Here is a 9,070-nt window from a genome sequence, read left to right as displayed (position 1 = left end):
CTTTCAACTCTCTGCAGCGGCTTTGGAGTTGGAGTTAGGAAGAACCTTTTCCAAGCGAGGAAACTAACTAGGCCTGGGCCACAGCACCAGTGAATGATTAAGATGGAACTAAACCCAGGTCGGCTACAAAGCCCATGCACGTCCCCCCTCCAGCAGAGTCTCTCCTTTTGTTAACAGTAAAATTAAATAGTATCAACTCTGCATGTAACACAATTCTGGATTTCATCACTTAAAGGCAACAGATCTAGGAACAGCTTGTGAATTGCTTATCTCTGCGTTGTGTTTTCGTCCCTGAAATGAAGAAGTACTTGCATCAGCCGCAGTTCATTCATTCACTTCATTAATTCAACAGATACTGATTAAGCACTGCTCTGCTAGACACTTGAAATAAAACAACAGACAAGACAAATACGATTCCCATCATCACAGTATCATTAAGCAAATAAAGACACAGATAATATATAATTGCAAATTGTTAAGATTCAAGGTCCAGAAAAGTTCTCTTTGAGGACCTATCTACTGGGGCTCAAAAGAGAGAAGTGAGAATTATCCAAAAAAGGGAAGAAAAACATTCCAGGCAGTCCCTAGAAGCAAACTTGAAATGCACAAGAGAGTAAAGCTCTTGAAACATTTGAAAACCCGTTAGAAGGGCTGTGCGGATGAGCCACAGTGAGTGACAGGGGGAGTGAACACAGGTTGGCAAGTGGACACATGGCAGAAGACATGTCTGAATTTATAGGCCCTTCCACTTAAGGATTTTGGATTTTGTCCTCCATCCAATGGGAAATCATGAAGAATTCTGAGCAGACGAATGACAGGATCCAATTTGTGCTTTTTACAGCTCACTCTAGTTGCTGTGTGCTGAAGAATCATTTGGAGAAGAGGGCAGGAAAGAAGCAGGAAGACCAATTAGGAACCCATTTCAGTAACTCAAGTGAGACACGAGGTGTGGCTTGTTTAGAGTGGTGTCTCAGAGAACTGGACGACTTAAGGAACATTCTGGAGTTAATGTCAAAGAGACCTGGGGCTTCCCTGGTCGTCCAGTGGTTAAGACTTCGCCTTCCAGTGCAGGGGATGCGGGTTCGATCCCTGGTTGGGGAGCTAAGATCCCACATGCCTCCAGGCCAAAAAACCAAAACGGAAGCAATATTGTAACAAATTCAATAAAGACTTTAAAAATGATCCACATCAAAAAAAAAGAATTCTAAAAAAAAAGTCAAGGAGACTTGGAAATAACTGGTGTCAGCATGAGAAAATTCTAAGAAAGCTGTCAATTTCTGATGTAAGTAGCTGAGTGGAAGAAAGTGTCATTTGCTGAGACAATCAGGAGTTTTGCTTTGAACATGTTATGAATCATGTAAGGAGCAGTCAGAAGGAGAATTGGTAAATATTAAATGTTTACTATATGCCAGGCACAGTTTTTAAGTGCTTTAAATATATTTATTTACTTATCATCAGAAAAGCCCTATAAAGTATATATAGACAAAAAAAGCAGAGGCACAGAGTTGTCGCAAACTTACGCAGAGTCACACAGCAAATAAGTTGCGAGATTGGGATTGAACCCCAGCTTGCTGACTCCGACTCTGAAGCCTGAACAACTCCAGAGATCTCTCCCTTCGGTCTTTAAGTAAGCAGTTCAGATAGCAGAGGACACTGCACAAAAGAGGATTCGCTGCAGAGTTATTCACTGGGGAATCAACATCACAGAGGAGGTATTTAAATTCAAGGGGATGGAACAAAGTGTAAAATAAGAGAGGGGTCCCTGGAATGGTCTAGGAGGAGCTACAAAGTAGTCTGAGAAAGTGCAGCCTGAGAGACAGGAGGAAGCTGGCTGAGTGTAGAGGGATTTCAAGGAGAAGAGAAGGCTCAACCCACTGAATGCTGCTGGAATGTCTAGGAAAGTAAGAGGAGAAAGCGTTTGGGCGATCTGGCACCGCACTGGGCATCACTGAACTGAACAAAAGTACATGATGTGACGTGGTGAGAGCAAAACGTAGACTGCTTTAGAGACTGGAACTGGAGAGAACATTCTGGAGCTGCTTGGCTCCAAAGCACAGCTCAGAGATGTAGACATTTTTTTTTTTAATGTATAATCTTTATTTTTTTATTCAATTTCAATGTAAACGGGGAGTCTGTACTTCTCTTATGTTTAGAAGAGGCTAAATTGACAATCTACATTTTTAAAAACCTTTGGCAAGGAAACAGATTACATGGGACCTCTGCCTAATAAAGTTAGACATCACCAAGTATTATATATTTTGAAAGGATTGTATTTGAAAAGACTGTAGATTCTTTAGGTCAAATTTTTGGGAAACAATTACATACAAGAATTAGACTTCATTGGACACACCACCATAAAGTTTCTCTCTCCATCGATGAAAAATAGCAAATCAGGTTTCATACCTGTCAAAAGCCTAATTGTCAAGGAAGCACTTAGGATGAAAACTCTGGTCTCAATTCAGTATCATTACGTTTAATATCCACCTCTAAAAGACAAAGCAAAAAATACAATCTACAGTCATAAAGACTTATTTTGGAAGTTGATTTCTAAGAGGAATATGGGGTAAAAGGAGGTGTTTTTTAAATTTTCTCAGCTTAAATGGATATAATACATGTTCCAGTCTTGGTAAGAAATATCTAGTAGATAGAAAAATAAAGGTTGAAGTTGCAGGAAAGAGAGGAGAAATGTAAAGAGTGAGGAAAGGGAAGGACAAGGCCCTGGATCGGAGCAGGACGGCTTCCTCTGGGGCACCAACGGGCACCTCTCTGAAAGTTTCCCTGGGTGCCCATGTGTGACAGACACGGAATAGTGACGGAAAATGCTCCCCTGCTGTCCTCTTCTTGTGGACCCCAAGGAATTGCTGTGCCTAGTGGGAACAAGCTTGCCCTTCCATTGTTCTGAATAAAAGGAGGAATGACTTTCTAAAGAGCACCCAGAAGTCTCTGAGGCACAAAACCATACCAGGCACGGATAGCACTCAGAAAAATTGGGGAACAACTGACTTTTTCATTGTTCTTTTTTTTTTTTTTCTATATTCCTTCTCTGTGCTCTCTCTCATTCCCCAGAGTTGCCCAGTTCTACAGATGAGAAGGAGTCCCTGTGATCCAGGGAGAAAATTCAGGAGATGTCACCTGAGTCAGCAAACCACTCACCCACCACCCAAGGGTCCCTGGGTCTCCTTTTCTGAGACCCCTGCACCCAGTCTTACCTCTGGCTGTTGTCAGCAAGTGCTGGGTGGAACACAGTCTAATTAATCATAACTCACAAGAAGATACAGATGATGGATGCAACTCCCAGGATATTTGCAATTGAAAAGAAACCACTTAAGCTTAATGTATCTCTAGAGAAATATTAATACTGAGAGAGAAGATATCTGTGATCCCTGAGTTTTCTCAAGGGAGCCGTCTATTCTGCCTAATCTGCCTATCAATCAAGATGGCCCTGTATACACCAGACACACCACATACCCACGTGAAGGCGCACACACACACAGACATACATGTACATATACTCAGACACACACTAAGACACATTCCCAGACACACACTAACATATCGAGATACACATACATTATACACACCCACAGAGCATGCACACAAACACGCATATACACACAAACACACACAAACACAGATACAGATGCCCACAGTGTATGCTGACATACCTGTGTATGTGTATGGTGTATGTACTGTGTATGGTGAAGACCCGTGTGGCTGGCTAGTAGGCAGAGACAAGAAAATGTAGAAAATTCTAAGTCAGAGCAAACAGTTTGGGTTTATCATTCTAAGTGGAATAGAAAGCCATTATAAGAGTTTTAAATGCAGGCGTGACAAGAACTGATTTTATTTTCAAAATACCACCGTGGCTGGACTCCGGAGAATGCTTACAAGGATCAGAGAAGAAGCAGGGAAGCCTCTTAGGAGGGAATTGCAGTGGTCCAGATGAGAAGAGAGCTATCTCAGACTAGAGTGGGAACAGTGGAGATGGAGAAAGTGGTAGATCCAGGAAAGACCCTGAAGAAAGTGCTGACAGGACTTGCTGAGGGATTAGACATGAGACAGGGAAAAGCTTAAACAACTGGGTGGATTTACTGAAAACGGGGAAGCTGGGAGAGAACTCTGAAAGCAAGAGTTCTGTTAGCCATGGTACGTTTTAAACTCTTGTGATCATTCTGGAAATGTGAAGGAGCAGCTGGATATATAAAACCTGAACTACCAGGAGAGGTCAGGGCTGAAGATAGAAACATAAGAATTTTGAGACTAGGGCTGGGGTTTGGAGCATGGTACTAGAGGGTGTTGGGGAGGTGAGCGTGCGCGGAAAGAAGAGCTCTGAGTAGCTGGGGACTGTCCAACATTTGAAGGCAAACAGAGAAGGAGGGGCAGCAAAGAAAGTAGAAGAAACTCTCAGTGAAGGATGAGAGTTTCATCTTGGGTGAGTTTTCTTACTCATTCTCACTCTCTCTCAGATCGCTTGCCCTGAAGCAAGCTGGCTGCTGTGCTGTTAGGTGACCGACGTAGAGAGGACAGTGGACAGCTGGTCTCAAGTTGCCAGTCATTTAAGTAAACCTACTTGGAATTAGATACTTTGTTCCCAGTCGAACCTCCAAATAACTGCTTTGTCATCCAATGTCTTCATGTGATGCCCTGAGTTAGATCCACCCAGTTGAGCAGCTCTCAGAAATTGTGAGATAATAAATATTCGTTGTTTTAAGCCACTACATTTTTTTTTAATTGAGGTATAGTTGATTTACAATCTTGTTTTAGTTTCTGCAAAGTGATTCAGTTTTATATATATTCTTTTTCAGATTCTTTCTCCCTATAGGTTATTACAAAATATTGAATAGAGTTCCCTGTGCTATATAGCAGGTCCTTGTTGGTTATCTATTTTGTATGTAGTAGTGTGTATATGTTAATCCCAAACCCCTAATTTATCCCTCCCCCACTTTCCCCTTTGGTAACTAAGCCACTGAGTTTTGTGCTTAATATGTTAAGAAACAATAGTTAACTAATTCCTCAGCATAGAAGACAGAAAATGCTGTGTAACTGTGTGTAATAAGCTCCCCCTCTACTGTTCTTCCTGCTTTACTCTGAAGAGAAAAAAAAAATCATATCTGCTAAGCGTATTTGGAGAGACCAGAATTGACAGCATCTTTTATCCACACAGAAATGAACCCTTGTGGCATGAATCCATGTGTGGGCAACATCTTCCACCTTCAGCTATTTTTGGTCAAAGTACTACCTACCTGAATCAGTATTTTTGGTGATGAAACACAACCCCATAGGGTCAATATACTGTGTTTCATGAAGGATTCCCAAAAGGAATTGATTTAAACGTTTCCCAATCTCCCTAAAATTGGAAGGTCAAGACCAAGAAAACACGGAAAGAGTAAGGAGAATGAAGAGTCGGGGAGATGGAAAGGAAAAACCCAGAAGCCCAGGCTCTACCACCACCCGGCTGTGAGACCTGGGAAATGTATCCAGCCTTTGCGCCTCAGTGTGTACATCTCTGAAATGAACTTCTGCCCATCCCACAGAGAGATAAGAGGGTTAAATAAAATAAAATAAAATGTGTGCAAAACCCTTTCAAATGACGAGGTTTTAGGGAGATCCTGTCTACTCCCTCTGTTAGTGGTGTGTTGATAGAAATAGCTGATTAGAGGTCAGTGGTTTGTTTGAGGACAGAATACATTTAGTCAGGTGACCCTGAATGCTCCTCTTTCAAATTGTTCATATATTGTATGAGCTCAGCACATTTTACTCCAAAGCACACATTTCTACCGAAATGTGTCCATGTAGCTTCATAAACCTGATTCAGCTATTCTTCTATTTTTCTTTTATAAATGATTATTAGAAGCTTTGTTCTTTCTCCTCTTTGATAATTCTTGGTCTGAACTATTTTTATCGAATTAAAGACACAGAAAATCTCAGGGAAGGGCTGTCGGTTCTGAGTCGGGTTAACTAGAGTTTTCAGCATCAGTTTCTACTCCCATTTCTCTCTGTTAAAATCATCAAAAAGAATCACAGTAATCATAGCAGTCAGTGGTAAGCAGATGATTGTATTAAAGGCCACTTCCACATAAAACCCACACTTTGAGATGAAGTGTGTATAAGCAAAATATATGTGCTCATGCTTGGTTATTGAGGTAACTGTGGCGTTGGACTTCAATTTTTCTTTTTTATTAGCTTTTTCCTTTCCTAACCTTTAATATAAAGGAAAAGGGCATTCCTAGGGGAAGCTGCTGATCTCCAAGAATGAATGAATAAGACCATCATAATGGCAAGATTGATCCATCTAACTAATCAAAGAAACATGGAGAATTAGCGTCTCTTCATAAAACATTTTAAAGTAGAACATAAATTGCATCTATTTTTGTCTTTGTCTTCTTAGAAGTTAATTTTTTGTAATCAGTTCTTTTTAAGGGCCTTTATTTTAAGAATCAGTTTTCCAAAACCCCTGTGATGTGATCTGTGCTACAAACGTGTTTACTTGCAACCGTTGGCTTCATCTTGATTGTTTGAGATTTTAGACTATTTTTAATATAAAATATTTTTAAAACACTGAAAAATAGGAAGAATAAACAAACACTTGTGTTCTCACCACTACGACCCAACAAATGTTAATGTTTTGCCTTGTTTGGTTCAGATATTTTTAAGAAATGAAGCATTAAAACGACAGGTGAAGCATTTCAGATTCCAATTTCCTCCTTCCCTTTTCAGGCACAAACCTTACCTGCGATTTGTAAGTTACACTGTCCCTTTACATATCAATAGTTTTTCTACACACACACACACACACACACACAAATTAAATGAAGTTGAGATGCCAGAATGTCTTTGGTATATTGTAGATGGACACATTCAAATGCTTAGGGAAGCAGGAATTTGGAGTGAATTTGTCATGTGTGTCCCTTTCACCAACCCAATAAGTCTAGTGCAAGGGAGTGTTCAGAAAATACTACATTTACCAATGCATGGAGAAATATACTGGTAAGGAAAGGATCAACATCCTAAAAAGCTCAGGGTGCTTTAAGCCAGCGATGATGTTGAGAGATGCTCCCTCTGAAACGGGCTCCCTGATTCACAGTCTTAAGGGGCAGCTGGAGGTGACGATCCACACGGGCAGCAGGATTAGAGAGCAGTAATCAAAATAGTTTAACCCACAGAGATCTTTGATAGTGGCTAATTGATCTCTGCTTAACCCACAGAGATCTTTGGTGTTCCTAGACGAAATATATTTGGACACTGTATAATACAAGAAAAACATTTTGAATCCTTAATTCTTGTGAGCAGAGTCTTGACTTTTGCTGACACCATGGAGAATCACAATTCGTTACTCAGTTCGCAGATTTGAGCCAGTTTGTAAATGTGGCCCCATAATGAAAGGAGAACCAGATTCCCTTAAGGATCCCCCTTGCCACACTACCACGAGAAAGTTGTGTAAATCTTCTTCCTTGAGTTTCCCAAAGCTACCTGCAGTCATTTACTAGTGTGGCTGTGCACTGGAGAAAGAGGAATACCAGACTCTTCAGAGATTATTGAACTGGTTCTGAGCTAACACTAATCTGGGGAGATCCTGTGCATCCCAGTACTCAGAGGAGGGACTTATGGAAGCCAGTGACCTACATTAAATGGGTTATAATACAGAGAAAGGAATGCAAAAGTCAGAGTCCATCTCACAGTGGACCAAGTGGGTGTGTGAACTCACCTGTGCTTACCTATGTAGCTTCTGAATGTAAATCATGCTTCAACAACAGAAAATATATCCACTGTAGCTCTTTGATCCGAGGAGTAAGGACTGTAAAGCAGGAAGGATCAAATGACAGTGGTTGGAATAGCCCCCTCCCTTCAAAAATCACCGATAATATGTCAGAGATGAGTGCCACTATCAGATTTGATAGTGTCCTCTCCATTTAATTCACCTACGTGGTCTATGCCAAAGACACGTGGATTTTGTAGACTTACGTGGACTTTTATAATCAAGTAGTGTTGCCTCTTGCACTGTGGGTCAAAATGTGATTAATAGCCTGTTGACATTAAATCTGCTAAACGCTTTTTCTCTAGACCACTTAGTAAAGACCAAAGAAGCAATTTGCTTTTCTATGGCAGGGTAGTACTATAGATTCCATTTCTTAATTCAGGGCTTTGAAGACTCTGGCTTCTCTGTGGTGATCAAGTTCCAGGGATCTTGATCATCTGTTTGTCCAACCAAACATTATGTTGGCCTGCTATCTGGGTAATATCATTCTCATTAACCCTGTAATTAAACGTGTGGGAATACTAATACAGGGAAACTGAATTCCTGCAAGTTGTCCTTCACCTTGACAAATATGACACCATTTTCTCAGCGTGCAATCCCTTTTCTTTACTTTTTCCCTTTACCTGATTAAAAAAAAAAAAATCACATCTCTCCTCACAATTTTCCCTTAAGTAGCCTCTCTTACAAGATGTGCTCATTTTTTTCTTAACTTCCTGACCATTGCTTCTCTGTGTCTTTCACTGGTTGTGCTTCTCCAACACACACACAAATACTGCTCAGTCTCTGTCATCGCTCATAATCTCCTCACGTGGAGTGTGCTTTTGTGTCAGAATTTATGAGGAAAGAGGACTCCAGTCCAGAAATGTTGAGTAGAAAAGGATTTAAGACAAGGAATTAGAAGCGTACCCAACTTGAGAGCTAGAGGAAGCAGAAGTAAGGCCAGAAGGTGACCAGAAGTTTAGAAGTGATTGCTCGCAGCAATGAGGCCACCAGTGAGAAGTCAGACTACAGCTGCCACAGGAATAAGTGAAGACTGAGCTTTCTGAACATCATAAAAATGCTCTTATTGGAATAATCTACCCAGAAGCCATATAAGGACATTTTGAGGAATGATCTCCAGACTTATTTCCCATGAAACAGAGGAGAATGAGGAAACAGAGACACTGCTGAGTTAACAGAATCCAATTGTTTCCAAGGCCCCAAACAAGGCTCTAAACAAGGCTCTAAACAATCCAATTGTTTCCAAGGCTCTAAGCTCATCACTAATAAACATCTATCTCTAATTGGAGCTTCTCCTTTAAGAACCTGTATCAT

The sequence above is a fragment of the Grampus griseus genome (assembly GCF_964374135.1).
Source record: "Grampus griseus genome assembly, chromosome: 9".
In the NCBI taxonomy this organism is placed as follows: Eukaryota; Metazoa; Chordata; class Mammalia; order Artiodactyla; family Delphinidae; genus Grampus; species Grampus griseus.
The sequence above is the reverse complement of the archived record's forward strand: the minus strand, read 5'-3'. Positions refer to the sequence as shown.